At 45.8% G+C, this 13,014-nt stretch overlaps 1 protein-coding gene across 3 annotated transcripts in view; it reads right to left on the bottom strand.

Annotated features, from left to right (window-relative positions):
• TNR (tenascin R) overlaps positions 1-13,014 on the bottom strand; it is a 540,529-nt gene that overhangs the window by 240,901 nt on the left and 286,614 nt on the right. For all 3 annotated transcript variants that reach the window (XM_053247413.1, XM_053247414.1, XM_053247416.1), the window contains one exon: positions 4,838-4,936. The gene's annotated coding sequence lies outside the window, so the exon portion shown is untranslated. The remainder of the gene's footprint in view (positions 1-4,837; positions 4,937-13,014) is intronic.

The raw sequence follows: 13,014 nt of genomic DNA, 5'->3' as shown, positions 1-13,014 counted from the left end.
CCACATCCTCAGGAGTCACAAACAGAAAGTGATCCAATTTAATCATATCCAAGGAGCTGCTGGACACCTCCACAGTAGACTCTGCGCAGTAACTGTGGAATCTAGTTCAGCCCAAGTAAGAGAGATTTTATATACCAAAAAAGTCATTGAAAATGTCACAGCAAGTAACCGATGGTTCCAAGTTCAAATTCAAGGGGGAAACTGTTTTAATTGTGTTAATGTTTAAATTGTTGTGTTTTTAGATTGTGAACTGCCCAGGGACCTGCGTATGGGGCAGTATTAAAATGTGTTAAAACAACAAACAAACAAACAAACAAACAAATAAATAAAACTTCTCTGCCATTATAGTTGCAACATTTAGGACTTTTTAACAGTAGAACTGCAGATCTTGTAGAACTGTAGACTGACTGTGCTGCAATCACTATGGAACATGAAACCCCTGCTAACTTGGCAAAGAGGCACCTTTTAACGTGGTGATTCTCTTTATTTAGAAAGGGGAGAGTAACTGGCCCTATTCACCCCCAGCACAGCATCTCCAGTGACTTGCTGGTGTCTATCTTATGTTTCTTTTAGATTGTGAGCCCTTTGGGGACAGAGTTCCATCTAATTTATTTATTATTTCTCTCTCTAAACCACCCTGAGCCATTTTTGGAAAGGTGGTATAGAAATTGAATTAACAACAACAACAATAATAGAATGTGACTGAATTGTTTTGATAGTTGTTTATGAAGGCTTGTTAGGTGTTTAAGCCAAAAGCCATGCAGTTCATCGTCCCCTGGTGCAGTCTAATTGGACTGCACCAGGTGACGATGAACTGCATGGCTTTTGGCTGAAACACCTAACAAGCCTTCATAAACAACTATCAAAACAGTTCAATCACATGTTGCAAGGAGGTGATATTGAGTTTTGGCCACCAACTGGGAAAACTCATCTCATCATGAAAGACCCAGCAAAAGGTGCAGTTCCAAGTAATTATAGACCGATAACTTGCCTGCCAACCATGTTCAAATTATTAACTGGAATAATAGCAGATGAAGTAATGCAACACTTATTAACTAACAAACAGCTTCCAGATGAACAGAAAGGAAATTGCCTGAACACCAGAGGCACAAAAGATCAGCTGCTGATTGACAAAATGATTTTAGAAAATTGCAAGAGAAGAAAAACCAATCTAAGTGTTGCATAGATTGACTACAAGAAAGCCTTTGACTCATTGCCTCACACATGGATACTAAAATGTTTAGAAACAACTGGTGTCAGCAAAAACATTCAGATATTTATTTAAAAAGCAATGAGCATGTGGAGTACACAGTTAACAATCAATGGCGAGACACTTTGACAGGTTAGCATTAGAAGAGGTGTTTTCCAAGGGGACTCACTATCCCCTCTGTTGTTTGTAATCGCCATGACTCCACTTTCACAAATACTAAACAAAACAGGCCTCGGATACCAAACATCTAAAACATCAAGTCAAATCAACCATCTGCTGTACATGGACGATCTGAAGTTGTATGGAAAGTCCCAGTCAGAAATCGAATCACTAAACATATACGGACAGCTAAACACTGTCCGTATATTCAGTAGCGATATAGCAATGGAGTTTGGACTAGACAAGTGTGCTGCATTAATAATGAACAGAGGAAAAATAAGAAAAACAGAAGGAATAGAACTGCCCAATGGAAGCAACATCAAGAACCTGGAAGAGAAAGAACATTACAAATACTTGGGCATTCTCCAGGCTGATAACATCGCACACACTGAAGTTAAAAGAAAAATTGGAAGTGAATACATCAGGAGAGTTAGAAAAATCTTCAAGTCCAAACTCAATGGCGGGAACACCATACAAGCCATAAACACCTGGGCTATACCTGTTATCAGTCACACTGCAGGAATAATAGACTGGACCCAGGCAGACTAGAGACGCTAGATCGTAAGACCCAGCCAGGAGTCTCCTTGTGTGTTGCCATGGTGCGGAGCTATGCCGCAACAATACATGATTAAAAAATGAGGTTCGCGGAGCACTCACACCGCTAATCCCATTTAAAGGGAGGGGTATTTAAGCGGGTTACCCCTTTTGGGGAAACCGGGCTCACCTGTAAGCCCAGTGGTTCCCACGATCTGTGGAAAGCGGGCTAAGCTCCCTTAGCCCACTTTCCACTGATTGTGAGTATACCCTCTCTATGTGCTAAAGTTAAAAACACTTTGAATAAATCAATAAAGCAATCGTTATTGGCTCCTTAGTGCAACTAGTGGTGGACCTGATACATGACTGCATGTAGAAGGATGGGTGTGAGACTTCAAATGAGGGAGGTGAAAATGAGAACTTCCCCCACCTGAAAAGTCTGACCCCTGAGAATATGGCTTGTCTAAGGCTACCTACTAAGTTTGCGGCTGAGGTAAGATTTGAACTGGAAACCCAGATCTTACTCTTCATCACTATGCTGCACCAGTCCAACCATTAACTGTAGAGAGAGGTGTTCAGATTTACTTCAGGTTGATATCTGAAATCTGGAGCACTGGCTCTTTAAGTGGGGATCCTCACCCACTCAGATCTCCAGTACCTCACACCCCCTCCTCTGCTTATTGCTGATGCTACAACTTCAGATCTCTCTTTGGCCTAGCAAAAGTGTCAGCCAGGACTAAATGACAGATGCCAAGTGTAAGCATGTTTCTGCTACATGCAGAGTTGGTGCATGGGGCAGTTACTCCTTTTGCCCTATGAGAGGCGTCAGCTCTGAGCATTGACTTTAAGACAACTGTGCAAATGTTATACCTCCTTGGGTTCCATCATGGAAACCTCTTTGTGTGATAAATTAAACCAAATTTTGTCTGGAAAGCAAGAAGTGGGGAGTGGGGAGAGATTCCTAAAAGAGCAAAACATACCCGCAAAATAACTCATTCTTAGAGGAGTTCTGCACTGTCTCAGCCATTTATCATATCCACAGCAGGCAACTCACAAAGGAGGAAAGAAATATAGAACATCTGGAAACCTCTGAAATTAAAAGGAAGCTCAAGTTTGTTTCTCCTTCTACCACACAAAGAGTTATGGCAAGAGCTGCAGGGACATGGTTGTTTTATGATGGGCTTTTGAAGCCCTGGAAATGTTCAGTTAGGTTAGTAAATAATTCAGAAAATGATTTGTGCCAGCCCATCAGAGATCAGGTAATGCTGGAATAAAGCACACACCCCTGGCATGAGTGAGCACAGTAATATGCTTTTATTGCCAGTCACGTAATAGCCATTGTTCCAAGGAACCTTATTAAAAACAACATGCTTAACACTATTGCTTCCTCATGTCAACGGAGTGAAGCCTCCCATCCCCAAGCAATGCCCAAAGACGTCCAACACAACGGCTGGCAATGGGGGGCTTCTAGGAAGTTGGCAAGGCCTCAATACCTTAGGAGGGCTCACCACCAACCCCTGGCCCACCACTGTTGATGAGCACCACTGCTGATGAGCCCACCTATGCAGATGAGCAGCAACGGTGGCAAAGAGCAGCAGACCCTGTGGCTCATTTGCCTGCCATATCCCTCTAGGCTGTGGTGAGGAATGAGCCCACAATGTCTAGCAGGCAAGAACTGCTGCTGCTCCTTGGCACCACCACCAATCGCTTGGTTACTCACCTGCCAGTTCTCTGGTGGAAGTACTGAGTAGTAGCAATGGCGGCGGCAGGGAGAAGAAGCTACTGCCTGCTTACCTACCAGTTTTCTGGACAAGAAAGTGGGCATTGGTAAGGAGCACGAGCCAATGCTGTGGAAGGGGCCCAGGAGAGGGGGTGATGTCCCACAGAAGGTATCTTGCCAACAGGGCCAACACACACACACACACACACACACACACACACACACACACCAGAACATCATTCTAAATTATTTTTTTAAAGGTTTTGTAAATTGTGGACGATGCAAGTCATTTAATGGTTCTAGAGAAAGACATGCTGTTCTGGTAACTCCAGGTCTTAACACTCACATCAGTTTCAGAGGATGAATACAACTGAAGGAAGCCTGGGTGGGTGTGCGGCTGGGGGAGTCAGTCATGTGACTTGCCTCTGGGGGGGGCCAAGTCAGTGGGCCCCCAGACAACTGTCTTCCCTTGCCCTATTATAGTTACGCCCCTGCTTGCCAACTCCTCCCCAAACACAGAGTCAGCCCTGGCTGATGCCACATGTGGATGGCAGAACTGTGGTAGCTCCTTCCTCTGGTGCATCTGGTGTTTGAGTTGTAAGGTGGCAACCTATCAAGCAGAATCCCCCCCCGCCCCGCCTGCGACTACTATCTTGAAACATTCTGCTGGAAATGCTAGGATTTGAAACATCTCCGGTTCCGGCTGAATTTGATGCATTGAGACCCAACGCATACTTCAATTTATCTTTGGACTCTTCCAGTAATAGAACTGGTATAACTGGATCACCTCTGTACTGGCTGGGTGGAGGAGGAGAAGCACACTGCATACAGGGACTGAAACTAGGCCTGTACAACTTGTGACCTACCAAACTGAATGCAGCACACCCCGTATGTATTGTAGCCTTCCAAGGTACACAAAGCATTGTTGCAGTCCCAGGGCCACTTAGGAACCACCATACATGTTTGGTAAGCTGAGGCTGGTGGGTCAGAAGTGGCAAAGACTCAGTGCAGTGAGCTGTATTGAAGTGAGGGACATGCTTGGCACTGTTTTCATTGGACTCCAAAACACATCAAACTATAAGAACATGAAAGGGACAAGAACCTATTCCTATGGCAGATTTCATAGGGGGGGGGGTAGTTGTGTGGAGAACTTCTCCCTGCCCCAAAAGAGCATAGAAGGATAAGGGAGAGAAAATATCAGGAAGATCCAGTACCTGCTGAAGTTGGCAGTTTGATGTTCACCTCTGTGACACACTTCTTGATTCAGTTTCCTAAAGCAAGCAGCCGATTTCAAGTCAACACACCCAAGCCACCTAGAGAGACCAAAGAGACAAAGAACAGATTACATCTTTTCATTCAAAGGGAATAAACTTTGTATTTTGGGAGTGGATTTTTGTCCACATCCCCCCCCCCGCAAGTTATCTGTAAAGGCTGGAAGAACGTTCGAGACTGCCAGCTCCCCTCCCCACTCCAATCACAACTTGCAGCAAAAGTGCAAATGGCACGTTTCACTTTCTGAATTAACTCCCCTGACACTTGTCCAGAATGAGAGACTGTAATGGAGTGGTTTTGGTGGTAAGAAATGAATTCGTGACATTCCACTGTCAAATTAGGAAGTTTCTAGTTGGGAATAGAGCTACCAGATTCCAAGAAACATGTTACGGGCTACCAAACCAAAATGCTACTGGATTCAACAAAAATGAGGTTGATGCATGCGTGCACACGCACACACACGCGCACACACACACTCCTCTGAAATGGGGTTGGTGAGCTGTCGCTTTCCAAATTGACCTCCCTGGCCTTAAGTCACACTTTGGTTCATAGCAGTCTCTGAGGCTGAGATATGTGAGGTGGAGATTCAGTCCATATCTCTCTTCAGACATTTGGGACTCCTCCTTGGTGTGAGGCAGCACTGTGGCAGCAGGCTCCACACTACAATATCTATGTTCCTCTGCAAGCCTGCCGTGTGCCTATGCCTGTTCATATACACAGCCACCTTGCCATATGACTGGGAGCCCTGTCTCTGAGACATGTGAAGGACCATGTGTACGGCCGGGAGGTAGAACTTGCCACCTTCCCTCCACAGTCAGCCATGCACAAGGCCATGGAGTGCATACAGGGGCATAAATAACTTCTACAGAGCACTCATCATGCTCCACTACCGAGGAGGGAATCACAGAAAAATCAGCCAGACTGGCAGGGGAGCCTCTTAAAAGAGTAATAGGCCAGAGCAGGCCATGTGGTACGGCCTGACCTTATAAAAGCTTACAGGGCAGGCGTGTTCACTGGTCTGAGCAACAAGGGAGATGCTGCTGTTCTCTGTGATAGACTGTCTTTATTTTGCCTTTTTGACAAGAACTGGACCATCTCCTACATCCCGCCCACTAGGGCTTCCAGGTTTCCTGAGGTCTTCAGATCCTGGGTCAGGGGGAAGAGACTGGGGACACTGAGGTGGTGCCTGAGGGCTTGATAAAACAGGAGGCTGGGCCTTCTGGTGTCTGGAAGGAGCAACCAGTAGCTCCTAGGCTGCAAAATCTAGCAGGCAAGAGGCAGAGTCTGATGGGTGAAAGGAGGAACCAATCACAAAAGCTTAAGCTGAGCAGTACCAAAAGCACTTGGTAAAATCCAGAGGAAAGAGTTGTGGCATGCAAGGACAAGGCAGTGGAGTAGAATCAGGAATATTAATAGTTTATCGAAATACATATTGAGGCTATTCCCACGGTGGCCCAAAAGCAGGCTAAGGGAGCCCAGCCCACATTTGGGCGATTGTGTGCTGCAATGGGAGCTGCACAGCTTCCAGCAGCTAACCTCGTTCAATCCCCCTCCCCTTAAATGCAGTTAAAGGAGCGATCGCTCTGTCAACCTTGCATTTTTTAATTGTGTGTTGCCATGGCATGCAGCGACTTATGAGGAGACCCCCAGCTGGGAGGCTGCAAGCAGCCTTCCGGACCCGGGGGTCTCTCCAGGATCAGGGGTCTCTCCCCTGATCCCTGCAGCCCTCACCAGCTCTGTGATGGATCCAGCATTCATATGGGCAGCTGATCCAGCCACCCAGGGCTGCCTTTTGATTGTCTGCGGGGAGAGCAGGCTAAGCCCGCTCTCCCCACAGACCAAGAAGAAGCTCTTCTCACCGATCATGAGAAGAGCTTCATTATTTACAGAGAGGCAAGTGCAGTTGGCCTCCACTGCCCTTACTGCTGGCTGTTTGTTAGCCCCGTCTCCACTCCAGGACTTGGCTAAAAGTAACTAAAGCCCCATTCAAAAGCTGGCCTGGATCACGGAATGGATTAACCAAAAACGCCACACACTTGTACATGAATTCATAATTATTTTGGTGCACAGTGCGTTCTATGGAATGTTTCATTACTCAGAAGTATTTGGATGGGTCCTGTGCAGACTAGCTTGCTCCCTTGTTTCTGGGTCCTCACACTGAGATATTACTGCTTTGCTCAGAAACCCAAGAGGGAGGCTGAAGTCCTGAAATACCAGCTCAGGTTCTGAGACAGCAGCCTTTTTTATCCTTACCTCTTACTTCCTCTCAGGCCAGGATAAACCATTATGCTGCTAACCATTATCCTGACGTCATGAGCAGCCCATGCCCTGACTATATTTGAGGCCTACTACTCTATCTACTAGAACCTCCAGTTATCCACACACAAATAGCACTTGCAATTTGAAGATCCCTTAGCACATTGTTCCCAACATTGAGTATCCAGATGTTGTTGGACCACAACTCCCATCATCTCTAACCACAATGGCCAAAGGCATTTTAAAGTGTGAGCACTTAGGGGACATGGAACCCGTTTGTTTGTGTGTGAACTGCTTTGGGAACATTTGCTGAAAAGCAGTTTATACATATTTGTAGTAGTAGTAGTAGTAGTAGTAGTAGTAGTACATAGGAACATAGGAAGCTACCATATATTGAGTCAGACCATTGGTCTATCTAGCTCAGTATTGTCTTCACAGACTGGCAGTGGCTTCTGCAAGGTTGCAGGCAGGAATCTCTCTCAGCCCTATCTTGGAGAAGCCAGGGAGGGAACTTGGAACCTAGATGCTCTTCCCGGAGTGGCTCCATCCCTTAGGGGGAATATCTCACAGTACTCACACTTCTAGTCTCTCAGTCATATGCAACCAGGGCGGACCCTGCTTAGCTAAGGGGACAAGTCATGCTTTCTACCACAAGACCAGTATTATTATTATGGGACCACCAGGCCCATCCCTGTGTGCTCTTTCTTCTTCACCCTAAAAAAGTCAGGGCTTTTGTGCATTAACCCCACACCTATTAACCTACCTCATCCTTATTTCACAGTATGTATGCCATAAGCGGCATACATAAGAAGAGTGAAAAAAGATACTCCCTACCTACCTCCTGACATAAACAGAACCATTTTCTGTTGCAGTTTGTATATTCACCTGGGACTTTTACACACAGCAGACTTCACAGCGAGTTTACTGGGAGGCTTTACTGCGAACTCTAAGTTGTCCTCAAAACTGATGCAAATAGTGGATTTTTTGCCCTGTATATAAATTGGGCTACACTCTAACATGCAGTGAAAAACCTGAATTGTGTGTGAACTGCTCTCTGATAACTCACATGGACTTTGGGCTAAATCTGGTCAATATATGAACGCACCCCCTCCATTCAGGAGAAGATGTGAGTTATTTTTAATTTTTATTATTATTTAATACATTTCTATACCGCCCAAAATGCAAGTTCTCTGGGCAGTTTACAAAACAATAAAAACAGCCAATAAAAGATTAAAACATTTCAACAATTAAAATTAAAAAGTTAAAACTATTAAAACACAATTAAAACAGTATCTAATTAAAAGCCTGGGTGAACAAATGTGTCTTGATTGCCCTTTTAAAAGTTGTAAGAGATGGGGAGGCTCTTATTTCAGTAGGAAGTGTGTTCCAAAGCCTTGGGGCAGCAATGGAGAAGGCCCGTCCCCGAGTAGCCACCAGATGAGCCGGTGGCAACTGCAGACAAACCTCTCCAGATGATCTCAATGGGCAGTGTGGTTCATAGTAAAGAAGACATTCTCTTAAATACACAGGGCCAAAGCTGTTTAGACCTTTATAGGTTATAACCAAAACCTTGTACTCTGCCCGGAAACTTACCAGCAGCCAGTGTAGATGTTTTAAGATAGGAGTGATATGGTCTCTCTGAGATGACCCAGAGACCAATTTGGCCGCTGCATTCTGGACTAACTGCAGTTTCTGGACTACATACGAAGGCAGCCCCACATAGAGCGCATTGCAGTAGTCAAGTCTGGAGGTGACCAGCAGATGTACTACTGTTCTGAGGTCATTTATCTCAAGAAATGGACGCAGCTGGTATATCAGCTGAAGCTGATAAAAGGCACGTCTGGCCACTGCCTCAACCTGGGACACCAGGGAGAGTTTTGTGTCCAGAAGCACCCCCAGACGGCGTACTTGTTCCTTCTGGGGAAGTGTGACCCCATCCAGAACAGGCAGATCAAAATCATCTCCCGAGTTCCGACCCCGCACAATAAGTACTGTACCTCCGTCTTATCTGGATTCAGCCTCAGCTTGTTACCTCTCATCCAGCCCATCACTGCCTCCAGGCAGGAATTTAGGAAGGTTATGCCTTCTCCTGATGACATTGACATGGAGAAATAGATTTGGGTGTCATCAGCATACTGATAACACACTGCACCAAATCTCCTGATGATCTCTCCCAGCGGTTTCATGTAGATGTTAAACAACATCAGAGACAATATGGAGTCCTGAGGGACACCATACCGAAGTTCAGTTTTTGAAGAACAACAGTCCCCGAGAGACACCATCTGGAATCTGCCCAAAAGGTAAGAGTGGAACCACCACAAAGCAGTGCCTCCCACCACCAACCCCCTAAGACGCTCTAGAAGGATACTATGGACGATAGTATCAAAAGCCGCCGAGAGGTCCAAAAGGACCAACAGAGTCACATTTCCTCTGTCAGTTCCCAATTGGAGATCATCCATCAGGCCAACCAAGGCAGTCTCCACCCCATAGCCCACCTGAAAGCCAGTCTGAAATGGGTCTAGATAATCAGTTTCATCCAAGACTGCCTGGAGTTGGGAGGCCACCACCCTCTCAATTACCTTGCCCAGCCACAGAAAGTTGGAAACAGGCCTATAGTTACTCAACTCTGAGGAATCCGGGGCAGGCTTCTTCAGAAGTGGTCTAATAATAGCCTCCTCAAGACAATGAGGCATCCTGCCCTCCTTAAGAGAAGCATTTATTATCTCTACCAGGCCTTATACAACAACCTCCCTGCCAGATAGTATTAGCCATGTCAGGCAAGGGTCAAGAGAACAGGTGGTAGGCCGCATCGCTCCAAGCAGCTTGTCCACATCCTCACGAGTCAGAAACTGAAACTGATCCAGCCTAACCACATAAGAGGAATCGCTGGACACCTCCAATTCAGACACTAGAGTAATTGTGGGGTCTAAATCCAAGTCAGCCCGAATACGAGAGATTTTATCCACAAAGAAATCATTAAACACATCACAGCGGGTAATAGATGGTTCCAAATTCTGATTCAAGGGAGGAGGGGCACTCACTAGCCCTCTCACAACCCTGGACAACTCTGCCGGATGTGAACTCGTGGATGCAAAACGGGGCGAAAAGAATCGCTTCTTTGCAGCCCGTATAGCCAGAGCATAGATCTTCAAATGTGCTCTATGTTGTAATCTGTCAGATTCTAGTCGGGTCTTCCTCCACTTGCGCTCCAGTCGTCTACCTCGCCTCTTCAGCCCCTGTAGTTCTTCCGTATACCAAGGGGCCAATTTTGAAGTGGGTCGGAGAGGACGCTTAGGTACAATCATGTCTACTGCCCTGGTGAGCTTGCTGTTCCAGTTCTCCACCAGGGCATCAACAGGATCACCAGCAGAGCCAACACTAAATCCCTCCAAGGCTTCTTGGAGAGGAGAGCTGGTCTTGTGGTAGCAAGCATGACTTGTCACCATAGCTAAGCAGGGTCTGCCCTGGTTGCATATGAATGGGAGACTTGATGTGTGAGCACTGCAAGATATTCCCCTCAGGGGATGAAGCCGCTCTGGGAAGAGCAGAAGGTTTCAAGTTCCCTCCCTGGCTTCTCCAAGATAGGGCTGAGAGAGATTCCTGCCTGCAACCTTGGAGAAGCCGCTGCCAGTCTGTGAAGACAATACTGAGCTAGATAGACCAATGGTCTGACTCAGTATATGGCAGTTTCCTATGTTCCTATGTTTCCTAACCCTATTGGAGTTAAATGGTTTCAAAAGCCCCATGTGAAAAACCTCCTCCCAATTCCCAAATACACTGACAACTGAAGCACACTGCTTGGGTAGAAGCAAATAGTATGTGATGTCATGTTCTTGTACAAGCCCAGAAACAGAAAGGAACCTGTTACACTTCTAATAAGATAATTGCTTCACACTTGAATCACCATAAAAGGGTGACAACATACAATACTCTTCAAGGGAGGCAAATGTCATTCACTGCATTCTAAACCATGATAATTCAAAAGTATAAAGAAAGGGAAATGGTTCTGATCCAAGAGAAGAAAATAGCCCAATTCACCACTTGTAAAGCTGTAGTTGAGGAGTTTAGCGGCACTAGTGGTGCTGCTGCTGCTGACAGTCCCAACTGTCCCTCTTCACCAGAGCCATCTATTTTCCGGTACCTGTCACTGCGCTGGTACCCTAATTTGACCCTGGCAAATAGGAACCACTGGAGCATCACTATATGCATTACAAACTCAGTCCTAGCTGAGTAACCTCAGGGACTTTTCAAGGCCACTGCAGATCTTAACCAAAGCTTAGCATGTGCTTGGTAGTAACTGGGGGTGGGGAAAGAAAGACTGCAGCTATAGGATAGCAGCTGTGCTAATGGTTGTGACTTTTAATCATGCTAGATTTGTGAGGGCTTCAGCTACTCTTCATCAGTGAGATACAGGACATTACAGAATTGCAAGTGGCATTTTTCACACATCATGTGGAAAGGTGTTGTGAAGGCCAGCAACACCAGGAAACCGCCCCCCTCCCCACAGACAGACTCAGTACACAGAGAGGAAATAACTGCCAGTCACAATCCAATGCCACACATAGCAGGGAAACTAAATCCTGCGTAATTTCATTAACTGACCGATAGGGCTGTGTACATTGCATTGGGTCAATAATCAGAACTGCTGCGATGCAAGCCTTATGGCACAATTTTTCATCAGATATGATTGGAGCAAAATTTTATCAGATGAAAAGATACTCTACAATATTGTATTACGTTATATCTAACTGGATCTGGGTGGGCGGCTTACCTAAAACCAAGAAGAAGACTCCCCTTTTCTTCTTCATGGAAATCTGCTGCCTCTCAGGCATCTGCAGCAGCGTCAGTACTTTATAGTACCATCCTTTTCCCTATAAAATTGACCCACAATGCCCTGAGTAAAGAAGTAATGTCATGATATCATGTCCTTTCCCCAGTGCATTTCCGGGGGAGGAAATGGCCACATTCTGTAACTACAGGGAACAACCATTCCCCTCCCCACCCCACATTTTTGAATCCGGGAAAGGACATGTCATGTTGCTTCCTTACCCCAGAACACTCTGGGACAATTCTACAGAAAACAGGTGAAATTTTAAAGTGCCTCCACAGTGACTTCCAGGAAGGTAGTGGGTTTTCATGTAGAAGGGAGCCTGCTTCTTGGTTTCGGATAAACCCCCTCCCACCAATGCATTGAACCAATTCAATATATCGGCTTAATTCAATGCATTCCCCCAACTGCACCATTAGTGCAATGCAACAATTGGAACTGATTCCACTACTGATAATTTGCTTGGTGCACAACCCTATTGGGTGCTTTCCAAATTACCTGCTCAACGGTGGTAAAAATGCATAGGCGTTGGGCAGAGCGCATTGAAGCCAAAGCCACCAGCAGGGGGAGTAGTCTTGCCAAAACTCCACAACAGGGATATACAGCTATTTATTTGCGCCACACAATGCAGCATTATAAGATTGTAACGTAGCAATAAAATCCAAAAGAAGGCATCAGAAATGTCAACGGCATCTTGTTGTCAGCGCCGGGACTGCAGTGTCACAACACAGGAAGTATGGAATCATACTTTGCAGATCTGTAGTGACACTGTGGTATCTGGAAAGCGCCCTGACCATTGATGTGAATTAGGCAGTTGCAACCAGGGACTCAGCATTTACCAAGCAGATATCGAATGCTATTCAAAACCTGCATGGGAAAGTGGAACTTGCCCCAGAGAGTTAGAAAACCCAGGCACTTCAATTAATCTCTCATACTATGCTACACACTTGTATAAATTTTATACCAGTGTTACCATCATGGTTCCCCACCTTTGATGAGGGTGCTGGGCAGTTCCCAGTGGGGGAAGGAATGACT

This window comes from Hemicordylus capensis, chromosome 4, assembly GCF_027244095.1.
Source record: "Hemicordylus capensis ecotype Gifberg chromosome 4, rHemCap1.1.pri, whole genome shotgun sequence".
NCBI classification, from domain to species: Eukaryota; Metazoa; Chordata; class Lepidosauria; order Squamata; family Cordylidae; genus Hemicordylus; species Hemicordylus capensis.
The sequence above is the reverse complement of the archived record's forward strand: the minus strand, read 5'-3'. Positions and strand labels throughout refer to the sequence as shown.